The sequence below is a fragment of the Tupaia chinensis genome, unplaced genomic scaffold, assembly GCF_000334495.1.
Source record: "Tupaia chinensis unplaced genomic scaffold, TupChi_1.0 Scaffold000335_1, whole genome shotgun sequence".
Lineage (NCBI taxonomy): Eukaryota > Metazoa > Chordata > Mammalia > Scandentia > Tupaiidae > Tupaia > Tupaia belangeri.
In genome coordinates this window covers 1,441,044-1,453,022 of record NW_006159829.1, presented here as the reverse complement: position 1 = coordinate 1,453,022, position 11,979 = coordinate 1,441,044, and the positions used below count along the sequence as shown (strand labels likewise).

General features: G+C 60.8%; 1 long non-coding RNA gene across 1 annotated transcript in view; it reads right to left on the bottom strand.

The window, feature by feature from the left end:
* Positions 1-820: 820 nt before the first annotated feature.
* LOC102478880 (uncharacterized) overlaps positions 821-11,979 on the bottom strand; it is a 16,282-nt gene continuing 5,123 nt past the window's right edge. Inside the window, exon 3 of the long non-coding RNA XR_335089.2 lies at positions 821-1,443. This is a non-coding gene — a long non-coding RNA (uncharacterized LOC102478880). The remainder of the gene's footprint in view (positions 1,444-11,979) is intronic.

Below are 11,979 nucleotides of genomic sequence, written 5' to 3'. Positions count from 1 at the left end.
TGGAGGGGGCAGAGGCCAGAGGGCTCTGGCTCGCCATGGCCAGCGCAGCGAGCACGCCCCTGCTGGGCCACCAGAGGGCTCGAGCCCTCCCGGTCTCCAGTGCCCCACTCCATGATGCGACTCCCACTTCCACCAGCGATGTTACCACGGGACCTGCTTCAGACTGAGCTCCTTGCTGGGACAGTGGGCCCCACTCCTGACGGGGTCTCCGGGAGCCCCACAGCAGAGCGAGTGACCCATTTAGCCGTTAACTCCTTAACCTGGAGATTCAGCGTGGGGGATCGACCTCGCTCCCCGGCAGCTGGGGAAGGGGGTGTCTCCCCAGGGAGACGTGCAGAGGCGGGTAGACAGCTCCCCTGGGAGCTCAGGGCCAGAGGCCAGGACTGTAGGTCCTGAACATGCAAAGGCTCGGCCTGCTTTCGGAGCAGACCAGTGGAAATCATTTCCTTTAGGTCAGGGTCAGGGGAGAGGGGAGCACTTAAGAAGCAGAAATTACAAAATTCTAAATAATCGCCTCTTAAAAGCACTTTAGCTCCCCCGAGGTGAGAGCCCTTCCCATTTAATTGGTCTGCAGGGCACAGCAGTGATGTGGCTGCAGGAGTGGGACCTGGCCCACATGGCCACCCTCCCACCCAAACCAAGGGCAGAGAGGAGCAGAAGCTGAGGCTGGGTCTCAGACAGAGGCTGGGTCCAAGACCAGGGCCAGGCCCCAGGCCCTGCTGGCTCCGCCCCACCCAGCACCCTGGCAGGGCCGCATTCCCTGCAGATGGGACCTGCAAGGGTTCCTCAGGCACTGCCCACCCGCCAGGGGCCTCTGGTGGTCTTTTCTCCCTCCCAGCAGCTCACAACCTGGGACCCAACTGCCTGAGCTCAGCCTCAGAAAAAGCCACAGCAAGACACGAACAAGGGGAGTCAGGGCCCCTCAAAGGGCAGTGCTGTGCGGTCACAGGGTCACAGCGCACTGAGGTAACCGCGGCTGCATGTGGGAAGCGGCCAGGGTGACGGGATTCCTGGGACAGAAGCTGCCGCAATGGGATTGAGCTCTGCCAGGCCATGCAGCCATGCAGCCTGCAGGATGTGGTTGACTCGGCCAAGCCAGCGACCAGCTCTGCTCCCCAGGCCCGCTCTGGCCGCCATGGCTGGGAAGAGGGTGCGAGCCCAGGCAGAAGGGTCCACAGGGGGCCACTGAGGGGCTCAGGCTGGTCTAAAAAGCATCTGTCTCTGATACATCGTGAATGGCCACAACATCAGGTGGAAGGAGAGAGTCTTGAGTGCTGGCCAGCTGAGCAATGCAGCCATGTGTGGGCTCAGGGAGGAAAGTGAGGCTGGGGACGCATGACACAAAAGGGGGTCAGAACTGGGGAGGAGGTCAGAAGTAGGGTCCCGACGTGCACCGACCCGGCCGCCTGCCTCCTTCCATCCTTTCTTCCTTTTTTCAAGTTCCTAGGAGGCAGATAGAGAGAGAGACAGATAAAGAGAAAGTGAGCATGGGGCATGGGCCATGGTCATGCCACAGTCCCTCCTCCACCTCTCCCTCCTCTCGGGATTTTAGACACGTATGCACATACATCCAGTATGTTTTCAAGATTCCATGTCTGGGACTCACGCTGTGCAGTCAGCCATGTGAGATCCAGCTGCCTTAACTACCATGCCATCGCTGGCCCTCCTTTTGAGTATGGAAGAAATAAGGTGTGCAGAACTATGAACTTTTCCAAAACAGAGACAGGTTTCATTTATCTTGATATCATCCTCCTTTCCCAGCCCTCAATCCCATCCGAGGTCAGAAAGGAGTCAGCATACAGCAGACATTCAGGAAATAATTGATGAATGATCAGGTAGATGGGTGAATGGATGAATGGAGGATGGGTGGGTGGAAGGGATGATGGATAGAGAATGGATGGATGGATGAATAAATGAATGGGTAGATGGATAGATAAATGGATACATGGCTGGATGGATAGATGAGTGAATAGGTAATGGACAGAGGATGAATGAATAATGGATAGATGAATGGATAGGTAGACAGATAGACAGATAAATGTGTGGGTGGACAGATAGACAGATGAACCAATGCATGGGTGGGTGGATGAATGAACAGGTAGATAGATGAATGGATACACAGGTAGATGAGTGAATGGACAGGGATCAATGGATGGGGGGGACAGAGAATGGGTAGATAATGGATGGATAGATAGATTGATAGATAGCTAGAAATAAATGGATACATGGGTGGATAGATGGATGGATGATGGATGGATGGATGATGAATGGGTGGATGGATTATAAATGGATGGATGGTGGATAGATGGATAATGGGTGGATGATGGATGGATGGATGATAGATGGATGATGATGGGTGGATGATGGATAGATTACAGATGGATGATGATGGGCAATGGATGGATGGATAATGGATGGTTGGTGGATGGATAGTGGATGGATAATGGATGATGGATTGATGGTGAATGGATGATGGATGGATGGATAGATAATGGACAGATGATGGATGGATGGATGATGGATGGATGATGATGGATGGATGATGGATAGATTACAGATGGATGATGATGGGCAATGGATGGATGGATAATGGGTGGTTGACGGATGGATAGTGGATGGATGATGGATGAATGGATGATGGATTGATGGTGAATGGATGATGGATGGATGGATAGATGATGGATAAATGATGGATGGATGATGGGCAATGGATGATGGATGGATGATGGATGGATGGATAATGGATGGATGGATGATGGATGAATGATGGATGATTGGATGAGTGATGATGGATGGAAAATGGATGATGGATGGATGGATGGATGATGAATAGATGGATGATGGATAAATCATAGATGATGGATGGATGATTGAAGGATGATAGATGACTGGATGATAGATGGGATGATGAATGGATGGTGTATAAATTTCCAAAAGATCCCTCCTCACCTAGTGCTTACGACTTGGTATGGAAGAGAAATTTCATCCCCTCTGGATGGAACTCAGTCTCTCTGTGCTGCACCCCTGGGACCTGGACATCCAGCACTTCCTGCACCCCAGCCCATCATCAACACTCACAGTCCCAGCCCTGTCAAACGTCACTCTCTGCTTTGTCTTTTGGGCCCTTGCCCTGGGCTGTGTCACACCTTTCAGTGTTGCTCTTGTTGGTCCTCCATGAAGCCCCTCCAGATTTATCCCAGGTTCCATGAAACTGTGCCCTCACCCACACTCCTGTCTCCCCTCAGGAAACCTCAGCACCGCCCCCATCCACAGTCAACTGCCAGGACAACACTGAACCAGGCCTGGAGCCGGGAGCCCAGCAGATGGTGTGTGAGGGTCCTGGGAGGGGGCCGATCTTTCTAGAGAAATAAGGCAAAGAGGAAGGGCCTGCGGTATGGGACGACTGTGGGTGCAGCCAACGGGAGCGGGGCCTGTCCTTGGCTTTCGCCTAGGAGGTGTATGGAGTCAAGGGGCAGGAACCAGAGAGGGCATAAGCAGAGGCTGAGATGCACCCCAGCCCTGATCTCGCTGGCCCTCCCCAGCCCTCCCTGGGGTGGCCCCTCCTTCAGGTGAGGAAAGGGAGGCAGGAGCCCAGGTCATGGAGGCTCCAGTCGAGGGGCGGCAGACACTGAGCCACCGCCACCGTCACCGAGGAGCCCCTGACGGCCCCTCCACCAGGCACCCACAAATCCACTGCGCAAGCCTCTGTGGCAACCTCCTGTCAGCTCCAGCTTCTAGCCTGGTGAGAGTGCAGAGCTGGGGCTCAGGGCGTCTGAGTTACACGTATCTGCCACTTCTGCCCAGGAAGGCTCAGAAATCCAGTGGATGAGAGGTTTCCAGATCCTGGATGAGAAACAAGGGGTGACAAACGAGGACTCGGGTCTCTGTGGTTGTGGGGACAGGCAGCGTGTGAACTGCCTGCTGTGTCCTGGCCCGGCCGGTCAGTGCCACACCCACTGCCAGGTAAGAGTGCGGCCTCTGGCACCCAGTGCTGTCTGAGGCTGAGGCGCCGCAGGCTGGCAGCCTGGGGGACTAGCGAATCCCCCAGCGGAGGACTCGGTATCACCCCAGCAAGGTCACCCCGACACTGGCCACTGCCCGCTGCCTGCGCGAGCTGGCTTCCACTCCCCGGTGCCCCACGACGAGTGCTCACTCAGACTGTCTGGTCCCTGGCCAGGATGATGGCTACTCTTGGTCTTTCTCAGATCAAGTGACTCACAGGTCCTGGTCTACATCCTCCCCCGCCCCGTGAGTCTCCTGAGTGGGGCTTTGAACAAACGCTCCCAGGAGTCGGATATGGCCGGCCAGGGACTGCAGGGAAGGAGAGAAGAGGAGCCCGGGACACACACACCCAGACTAGCACCGTCTGCCACTTCTGCCGCCAGCAGGAAGCCCTGAGCTGCCGACCAGCAGGCAGGGTAGTCCACGTCCCTCCGGTGCGCATTCTCCTCCCCCACCAGCGGCCAACACCCACATGGCAGGAGCCCAGAGCTGGCAGGACGGCGCAAATGCAAGGATGATGGGGCACGAAGCCGGCCCCACCACGCTCGCACATGCCCAAGGCAGGGAGTGAGTCTGGTGGGCATGGAGTTTGAGGGCATCCCCCAAACATCAGGCACGTGAGGATTGCAGTTTATACCGCCAAGGGCCAGCTCTGGAAGCATCTGCGCCCACCGGCAGGTATACGGGACCTGGCCAGCACTCACAGGGAGAGGGCTGGCAGCTGCCCAGGCCCGTGACAGACAAGGCACCTCTAGTCCAGGCTCCTGGACCCTGAGCTCCATGGCAGGGCATCCCCGCCCTGCCCACGCGGCTCCCCACACCAGTAGCAGGTAACTGTCTGGTGTTGGGGGCTGGCGGCAGGAGGGGATGGGCAGGTCCTGGTTCAGGTCAGGCACGCAGGGCTGCAATGCCACAGTGCCAGCCCTGAGGCTGGTGGGTCGCAGTGCTGGGACCCAGCTAGGGGTGCACACAAGCTCTCTCTTGCTCTCATTTACAGGAGAAATTAAATAAATAAAACTTTAAAAAGCCCACGAGGATACGCTGAAGGCCCAGGTTCACTGGCCCATGAGGATCCCTCAGCCCAGGTCGCTGTGCTTCAGCTCGGGCCGGTGGAAGCTCAGCTTGTCCAGGGGGCCACTCCGACCCCCGGCTCTGGGACCCCCCCCTTCCTGCCCTCTCGCCGGCCTCCTGCCATCTCTATGCTGCACGCACTGTTCACGGGGTAGGGTGGGGGGGGAGCCAGGCTCAGGGAGGCGAAGGGACTCAGGGCCATACTTGCCCCTCCACCACCTGGCTCAGGCTCTGCATGCGCTGTGGACATCACCTCCCACGAGCAGCCCTCCTACTCCCGGACCCAGGAAGACTGTCCTGTTTTGTACGCTCACTTTACAGGAAGGAGAAAAGAGGTCATTAAATGTCTAACGAATTAATAAATTATAGACCAGCAAGTGAGCAATGTTCTCTTTGTCTTATGCATTTTTCTGCAAAAGTAGCACATTCCATCAGCAGCTGTGGAAGCGGGTCCGAGAAGCCCGAAGGCGGAGCGGGCACTCGGCCCGTGGCCCAGAGGTGCCCAGGGCTGACATGTTTCTGGGCTCAGCATCGTTACAAGGAATCCCTCAGAGGACACCCCCTGATGAGCCCCTCCTAAGAGAGTCGTTTTCAGAAGGAAGCACGTGTCTGCTTGCAGGGCTGCCTTGAACCTGGCATGCCCCTGCAGTCTCCCCTGGGGCTCTGCCCTCACCCGCATCCTCACTTTTCTCTGCGCTGCAATGCCCATCGCCTCTTGAGCCTCCTGGGGACTGACCACTCCTGGGCCTGGCGCCTTCCTAAACAGCCTTCCCCGCAGGCCAGGACACCTGCAAGGGCAGCCCCCGGCCAACCTTGGTAGCCTCACGCGTGGCAGGGTTAGCAAGGGAGCAGTGGGAGGGCGGGTGGGGAAACAGGCAATTGGTAACCACCTCCCGACAAGCACCGGGACTCCAGCGACAACCTGGCCCGATGCCGGCAGTGAGTGCAGCAGACAGCCAGCCAGAGCAGTGCTCCCGGGCTTGCCCTACGCCCACATGCCCAGCTCGGGGCTGGCCTCCAGCCAGGCACATGGGTGGGTCGGTGGGCAGATGGAGGGTGGGCAGGGGGTGGGTAGGTGTCTGCAGGGATCCTGGGGAATACAGGACAGGGGAAGACTCCCCACAGGACTGGCACCGCTGCCCGTGGCAACTTCCCAGACCCTCGCCCTAACACTACCTTCAAGTGCCCCAGGCCTCAGTCGTGATAGGGGACTGTGCCTGAGGGTCACTTCTGAATTTCCCTCCCGCCGTGTCATCAAGGGCCCTTTCCCTTTCCAGGTGGGGTGGCCCAAAAGAGCACCCACCAGAACACGGCACCCAGAGGCGTCACCAGGCCACGCCCGTAGGTGTCCGCCACACCTGCCTCAGTGAGCTCCAAGCTGGGGTCAGGCTCACGTTTTCTGAGATTGCAAATGCCCATGGTGGGGGCTCTGGCTGAGCCAGCTGCCCCGCTACGGGGGCCCCAGGGGTGCGGCCAGGCCCCATCCTCCTCCAGGGTCCTGCAGGCTCCACTCCGTCTGCACCCTCCCTCCTCACCCTGCAGCACAGCCTGGCCCTCACCTGGCCATCCTGACTGCGGGACTCTTGGCAGGCTGCAAGGGGCTCTGAGCTGCCCCACCATGGCAGCCTTCACCCCAGGGGCAGGCCTCGTCCTGGGGCCGTCCTGTCCCTGCCGGGATGAGCCCTTGTGGAGGCCACATGCCAGGAGCTGCGGAGTGCAGGAGCATGCTGGGGCCACCTGGGCCTGAGGAGCAGGGCTGGAGCCGGGAGCTCAGGCTCTGGGGACGAGGAGTCGGGGTAACTGGGAAGGCGGGGTCTGGGGGAGACAGAGCAGCCAGTAGCAGAAGAAGAATCGGCCGTCCCAACAGACGCACCGGCCCAGGCACTCCTGTCCCAGTTTCGTGCCAGTCCACCTGGGCCAGGCCCGGACTGGGCACCCGCATCCGCAGCCTGGGCCTCCCAGGTCAGACCACGCGCTGAGAGGCCTGGGCCTCCCAGGTCAGACCACGCGCTGAGAGGCTGCGGCTCCTTTCTGACCTTCTTGCCCAGGAAGTGGACGGCTCACCTGCCTCAGCACCAGCCCCCAGAAGAGCAGGGACAGACGGAGCCCAGCTCTGGCTCCCACCACCAGGGACTCCCTTCCCCATGGAGACCCCTGCCCCTGCCCTGACGTCCAGGGCTCGGGCTACAGGCACCCTCCTCCTCGGCTGGCACTGGCACGGGGAGGGTGGGAGCCACCGTTGGATCCCCAGTCTGCCCACAGAGACACCTGCGCATTCCGGGTGCAGGGCTGTCCTTTCACACCAGGCGCAGGAAGATGAGCGTCAGATTCAGCCTCAGCCTCAGTCAGGAACCGCCCTGATAGGACTGCTCGTCATTCCCTCTGAAGCCAGAGGGGTCAGCTCGCAGAGCCCCCCTCCACAAGTACTTCCTCCCCACACCCGCCCTCGCCATCTTGTCCTCTGCAGTGGTGACAGCTACGCAGTCGTAATCCCCACACACATGTGCACACACACACAGCCTCCATGCCGCCGGGTCGGGGGAGCGCCCCGTGGGGTCAGCGGTCAGCCGCATGGGGCAGCCCATAGCCATGTCGTCAGCGCCTCCACACCGCAGTGGGAGCGCACCACGGCTGCTCGGCCCCTGTGCTTGCAGTGACCGCTGTCCCACGGGGTCGAAGCCCGGTGCTCTTCTGCCCACGCTGGCTCAGTCAGAGTACCAAGGACATCGGCCTGTACACTGCAAAAACACCACGCGGCGAAAGCTAGGCAGAGGACTCGGGTGAAGCTTCTCCCAGGAGGATGCGCAGGCGGCCAGCAAGCACGTGAGGAGCCGCTTGACAGCATGGTGCACGGGGCACCCCGTCTCACAGCCCCAGGCGGCTCCCAGCAACACCGATGGCCAGCAAAGCACCCCGTACATGGGGGTGAGGGCGGGATGTAAAATGGAGCAGCCGCGGTGCGGGGTCCGGCGGTCCCTTAAAACACGCACGTGGGATGGCCAAATGACTGGGCAAGCTCAGCCCCGGGGGTCACGCCCATGCCCTTGAAAGCAGTCACTGCAAGCCGCCCTGGCAGCGGGTTCAAGCAGCAGATCCCCAGTAGCCCAAGGGAGGAGCAGCAGCGTCCACCCATGACACACGCTAATGACATCCAGGACGTGCCCGCAACAAATGCTGCTCCACCTGGGCAGGGAGGGGGTTCTGACCTGCTGCCCCACGCCTGCAACTTGGCGACGTGATGCCAGGAAGAAGCCAGTGGCTGAAGGACAGACTGCACCGGGTCGCGCTCCTACGGAGACTCGAGGAGTCGGATTACTAGACAGGGGAGTAGCGGGTGGTCGCCTGCGCTAGGGGGACGTGGGGCGCCGAGCTAAATGAGGACAGAGCTTCGGGTCTGAGACACGAAGGCCCTGGCGGTGGTGGCCACATGAGAACGTCTGGGACAGTCCACCTCAGAGGCGCGTCACTGCTCAGCCTGCAGGGGCAGAATCAGGACACAGCCCAGCCGGGCTTAGCGCTCGGAGTCTCCTCAATTCCAAGTCCAATCCGAAAGAACTTCGAAGGCCAGCAGGCAGCGGGAGTGCGGGAGGGCCGTGGGCAGGAGGAGGCCCTGGCCACTGCCCAGGACGGGCCGGTACCTGGGTCGGAAGTTTTGGTGGGGACGTGCCGGGCCCCATGTCCGCACCGTGAGAAATGAGTGCTGAGGTGACGGCTTGCTAGTTACTCTAATGACCACCACGCGTCGTGTGTGTGTGTGTGTATGGAATCACACCGCATCCCATAAATACGTGCAGCTCTGTCACTGAAAACAGACGGACAGAGACAAAAGCAAAGTGCAGGACAGGCTGACATCCCCTGCTGACAGGGGGCCGGGACTCTGCCCCTTCGGGCCACAGGAGGTGAGTCCGGCCCGACGACTCGAAGGGTGGACGAACACAGGGCTGAGCCAACGCTGCGCTGGTGCAGCAATCCGACAGATACTGGGGTCTTGCCCAGCCAGGGCCGGGCCCTTCCCTGGGCAGGGCTGTCAGTCAAGGTCCTGGCCTCCCGGGACCCCGCCTGCCTGCTGACACCCCGTTGGGCAAGTGTTGGGGAGTGCCTGCAGGACTCTGGACGGCCTAGGCCTCCTTCAGCTGCCTCAGGCCCAGAGGCTCCTGGAGCTTGTTTCACGCCCCATTCCCTGAGCTCCCCGCCTCCACCCCTTCCCTTTCTTACTAGAAGAGCATGTTTCAGGTCACCTGCAGCCACTGCCCCGCCCAGTAGGGAGATCCATGAAGGCAGTAGGAGGAAGGGCTGCTAGTCGCCCACAGGGTCCATGTGCCCTGGGACAGTGCCCGAGGGCCTGGGAACTACAGAAGATCTGGGAAAAGAGATCTGTGCCAGCTTAGCCAAGAGGGCTTCCTGGAGGTGGAGAGACATCAGCAGCAAATGCTGTGGGGACAAAAGCCACATCTTGGTTAGCTCAACGTCCCCAGCATGTGAGTAACACCAGGGAAGGCACACAAGGGCCCGCCGGACCTACCAAGGGAAAGAAGACGAGGGGGACCGCAGAGCCCGTATGTGTCAAGGCCACATCTGTCCCTGGGCACCCTTGGCTCGGTTTCCCTCCTGTGCTCAGAGGATCAGTGTGTGAGCAAGGAGGGCTGCGGTGGGCTCAGGCAGCTGCCGCGTGCCTATCCAGGCCCTCCCCAAGAGGCAGTGGGCTCCTGCCCAGGCTCTGTGCTCGCCCCTCACCTCAGACCTGTTAGGGCCTAGGTCTGCCTCTCCCTCTGCCTCTGCTCTCTGATAGGCCCAGCCCTTCTCACCCCACCCCACCCATGCCCCTAAGCAAAGGAAGGAACCAGCAGATGGACCCCCATGCAGCGCCTGCAGCCAGGGGTGAGCAACGACAATGTGGGCAGGTCCTGCGTATGGGCCCGGAGCACCCACGCCACACCCAGTGAGCCCTGCAGCTTGCAGAGCTGTGCTGGGGCGCCCCGGGGCCCCAAGGCCGTGCCCAAAGGTGAGCTCTGCCTGCACTGCCGACTCCAGTCAGACCCCGATGATCTGCTGCCTTGCCACTGGGTAACCTCGGGCCCACCCCTTGGCCTCGCTGAGCCTCGACTCGGTCCTCTGTAAGACGGGGTGGCAGCAATGAGGCGCAGGAGGAAGAAAGTCCGTGTGAGTGGGCCAGGGCCAGGCTAGCTCCACTCGCCCGTGTGGGAGGCACAACCCTGGAGGGGTCACGGTAAAGGGCCTAGGTACGCCCCGGAGGGAGACGGCCTGCTGGCAAAGGGGCCCATGGGGGGTGTGGGCGTGACAGCAGCCTCTCCTCCAGCCTCTGCAGCGCAGCTCCGGGTGCACTCCTGACACCACCCCAGGCCTGAGCCGCGTGCAGCCCTGGTCTGGGGTGGGGTGAGCCCTCCTGGCGCCCCGTCCCTGGAGCACACAGTGTGGATGACAGGCGCTGGGGCGCTCACCGCCTTGCTGGGCCGCGCTGCCCCCACCGGGAGCCCCAGAGGCCCAGAGCCCTCACACTGCTCGCCGCCTCCCGGGTGGCAGACGCCCGCCATCGCCGGGACATCAGTGGTGCCATCACAGTGAAATCCTCTGCTTTTCCAAGGCCATCCAAGGCTGGCAAGCCCCCAGAATCTACACAGAAGGGAAGCTGCTAAGCGAGAAATGGAAAATAAAAATAGCAGCCCCCGCCCTCCTGGCGGTGTGATAATGAGAAATTAAAAGAAAGAAGGGGCGGGGAGGGGAGAGGGGCCAAGTTCGCTGGGAGGCGCAGGGGGGGATTTATGGCTACTCTTCAATAAAAGGCTGAGGAGGGGGAGTAGATTCTGACTCAAAATATCTCCCTCCTGAAACAATCAAGGTTCACGGAAACAATGTATGCAAATGTATTTAAATACTGAGGGGGAGGGGCGGAGCAGTCCCAGACAAAGGAGGCAGGCCTGGCTGCTCCCTGCGCCTGGCCTGGATGGATCCGGCTACAGCTTCTCCCCCAGCAGGGTAGCCCACCAGCCACCACCGAGCGAGGTCCGTGCCCGGGCCGGTGGGCGGCCGAGCTGGCCCCTCGTCGGGACAAGGTCTGCATTCCCCGAGTGTGGACTCACCTTGGCCCTGCAGGGCGGCCACAGTGCTCCTAAGGGAGCCTCCTGCTGGAAGACCGTCACCTGCTGTGTCCCTGCTTCTGTGAGAGCCAGGACTGCCGTGTCGCGCCACTCTTCCAGGCCTGCTTACCCGCTGTAAACCCCCAGAGCTCAGGAACCCTGCCCTGCTCCACGGGCCCCTGTGCTGGGACACTGCCTGCACTTGGTGGGGACCCAGAACCAAGGAGCACATGGGACGACACTCAAGCCGCTCTCCCGGCCTCGAGTGAGTGCTGTCGACCCAGCGGAGCGAGCCGGGGAAGGGTGTGGTTGGCTCGCCTCATGGGCTCAGAGCCAGGCAGGAGCTGTCCGGGCGCAGCGGGAGACTGCGCCATGCCCTCCCTCCTAAACGTAGGCGCTCTAGCCCTCGTCTTCCCGGGGCCACCACCCTCCATCGGGGGCACCCTCACAGAGCACAGCAGACTCAGTGGGTGGAAGTCCTACCCCGGGGCCTCAGAACGTGACTGTTTGGAGCCGGGGCCTTCACAGACGCACTCATGCTAAAGTGAGGTCACCAGGTGGGGCCTGACCCAACATTCTCGCCCTCACACAAAGGGGCAGTTAGGACATGGCATACTCAGAGGAAGGGCCACCAAGGCCCAGGGGCAGACGGCGGCTACGCACGTGGCCCACGCCCCGACACAGGCAGGAGCCGTGCTTCTGCCACGTGGGGGTGCACGCATGAGCCCGTGGGCCCCATGCCTGGATTGCTCCGGCAGGGAGCAAAGCAGACAAAGACCAAGCCTTACCTCCCAGGGCCCTGGCACACGGC